We start from the raw sequence: 3,371 nt of genomic DNA, 5'->3' as shown, positions 1-3,371 counted from the left end.
TTTTGGAAGTCAGCTATAACTGTAAGTAGTCATTCATTATCTTATTTCAACACAGTGCTCACTCACACAGTGCTATGTTCTACTTCCTGGCAGACAGCTGGCAGTAGAGCTTCATTTACAATATTCTTTTAAACTGTAGTAGAAGAATACTTTTACTTTCTTTATACTACGCTTGAATCTATAAGGAAAACTAGTACTCATTCATTCACAAGAAATCTCACATGGAAGTGTACTGAAAGTAATCAAACTCAGAAACAGACCACCATCTCTTAACAGAATAAAAATGGGTATAAACAGCCACTTCATTCCATGAGCACAAAAGGCTTTTTTAGTGAAAAGTTTTAGGTTTTAACTATTTTTAAGGCATATCCAAGAGTCATAGCAAAATTTTCCTGACAAGAAAACATTCCTGAGTGGACATACAGAGACATATTTCGGAACACATGAAGGACCACCTTGTTCTGTAGTTTGATATAGACAAAAAACAACTTGAGGCTCACTTCAGGAGTTTTGTCTTAGTCAAGATTTGTTAAATCAAAATTCTTTTTTAATTGTATTTTATTTCCATCAATGGAATATAAATAAACTTACTAGGATTTGTTAACCTTCCATACCGGAAAAAACAGCAAAAATATTTAATGGCTTCCTCACAACAGTGACAAGGAAGGAAAACACAGCTTTTTGTGGGAATAACAGTGACACAAAATTTGTAAAGCTCAATAAAGTGGAAAAGATGAAAACTCAGAGTTGGTTGTACTACTTACACAGTAAACAAAGCTGGGAAACCCCCTTGAGATTTAGTACTGATCAGTGTGGAATGTGTAGTTTCACCAATATTTTCAAACATTTGCAATTCAAATGTAAATGAATAGGTTTTGCAAGTTTGCTAAAGTACATTATAGGGATGCTCTGGGACATCGCAACACTGCTATTTCTGCTTTTGGCTGTTATGTGTTTCCTGAATACTTACAATGGCCTACAGTGACTCTTCATGTCTCAAATGTTATTGGAGGAGCTTGCTTCTGAGATTTGGCAGTGCTTTATGCACACCTGACGCTTTCCAATGTAGATATCAAACCTGGCGGGAGAAAAAAACAAAAACAACACATACAACTCTTGAGCAAACCAAAGACCTACCACAAACCCCACACTATGTCAGAAAAGACGTAATTCCTTCACTGGCTGAAACGATGTAAATTGCAAAGAAATTCTGTAACAAAGGCGCAAACAGCAAAAAGCTCTTCTTTCATTCCAGAAAAAGGCAAGAAAGCTGGAGCACCCAATCGGCCCAGATTGTCTAGTCATGCCTTTTGTTTTTCGCTCCCCCACCACCCCTGCCCCATAGTAGCACAACTTCAAACAATAGGGACACACTGTATTCCACCATGCGTAACTGCCCATGGTTAAGTCACGCTGCAGGGAAGTGGTATACATTTTTTAAACTTACTCATGCTGCAAGAATCTGTTTCTGATTGTTCTAACCATAAGATTATTATATTACAGCTGCCATCACCACTATAATTTGAGTAGGAAAAATTGTAGATATTGCTGCCTTTATTGCTGCAGTACTCTGCCTTCAGGAGTGAGTTTTGGATTGTAGTCAGAACAGGATTGACTTCAGCCTAAACTGCAGGGAAAAACATAGCCATACCCCACACCCCTCTGTAATACTTAGTACTCATAAGCTCAAGACTGCTCCTTATCTAGTACCTGAGTCTTCTGAATTGCCATTCTGAGGCAGCATTCTTCCTCCACACTGCAGAGGATGCCTACCTTGGGTTCTAGATTTCGGTCTGAGGTTTTAATCTTACAAGAATGTAACTTCTTCAAAAAATTTGGTCTTATTTTCCTCTCTATAAATAAGTTCTTACATAACTGCCTAATCAGACTAACGGAGTTTCTATGGATGTGAAATCTGATCATGGAACGCCAAATAAAACTACATAAATAAATTTAGTCAGCTTCAAAACACCTTAGATAAGGGAAAATTTCAGTATTACAAGGTTTTCATCAGTCTATTATTTTTATATATATATATATGCTAAATATACTGGTATTATATCTTTTTATTAGAAGTCACACAAGTATGCTCAAATGCTTTGTAAGGATCTCCAAAGTCTTTAGATAACACCAGATGTCCATCTCCTTAAAACAGTTCTCTTGTAATAAGATGTATACTCCAGGAAATATAAATTTAAAATAGTCTTAAAAGAGAGCCCATTTAAGCCCAACCAGTACACCAATACGAAACACAGTATCTGCAGGTTAACAGTTATATGGAAGAAACAAAACAAACAAACAAAACAAACAAAAGTGGCATATACCAACCTTCTAAATTACTTACCATCCCAGACTTGTTAAGTTACAGACCCATTTACTTGCAAGACTCGAGAAACTTCCTGAAGTCTGCACCTTCTGTAAGAGGTACTTGGTGAGGGTGAGATGCTTTCTGTGGAAAGGCCTTCTGGAGGAGCTGCCTAAAGAGAAATACCTACGTCTAAACCCTGAAGCACACTGGTTATTTAGAGGGAAGAATAAAAAAAAAAAAACAAATGCTGAGACAGGCTTAATAGCATGTTGGTTGTGTGGGTAAAAAAAAAAAAGTCCATAATGGGAAGACTGGGGTACAGAGGCAGGGTGCAGAACATTACTGCATTACATTGTGGAAGAAAGTAAACAACTTTACAGTTCAGAATGAGTACGTATGGTTATTTTCTGTTAAAGAAGTAAACAGACCAGGCAGAACTGTCTTCCAAAGCAATTTGCCAGTAGTGGAATTATGTTGGCCAGCATAAGAATGCAAGAATAAACTAGACATTTTGTCCAGAAATACAAAGCTAAAGCTGTATCAGTGATAAACCTGTACAACCTGTGTTCCGAGTAGCTCTTACAAAAAAGCTTAAACATGAGAAACATGACTGCTTACCTGCAAAATTATATTAAGAACACCTGTAAATTTTAGGGTTAATTCAAGGTATGATACCACTTTAAACATATATTATCCAGACATCAATATAATAGTTTTATTTGGAGATTACCAAATAAATAGATTTATTTGGATCTCTTAAGAATTGCAAAAGCAACTTCTCTCTCTCCCAACTTTGCAAAGTGTAACTGTGATGCAGCAATCCTGACCCCTGGAAAAAAATGTAAAAATTGAAGGTGAACCCTTAAAAATTATTATACACATATGAACTCATTCCAAAGAGTGAAATCAGTTATAGATATACCAGCACTTATTGATATTTGTAGGACTATACTTCATACCAAGTTTCCTTATTATGACCACCTCACTAAGCTTGTATTTTTAGTAAAAAACAAAACAAAACACCCCCCCCCCCAAAAAAAAAAAAAAAAAAAAACATACTTCT

This window comes from Fulmarus glacialis, unplaced genomic scaffold (genome assembly GCF_000690835.1).
Source record: "Fulmarus glacialis isolate BGI_N327 unplaced genomic scaffold, ASM69083v1 scaffold37892, whole genome shotgun sequence".
NCBI classification, from domain to species: Eukaryota; Metazoa; Chordata; class Aves; order Procellariiformes; family Procellariidae; genus Fulmarus; species Fulmarus glacialis.
The sequence above is the reverse complement of the archived record's forward strand: the minus strand, read 5'-3'. Positions refer to the sequence as shown.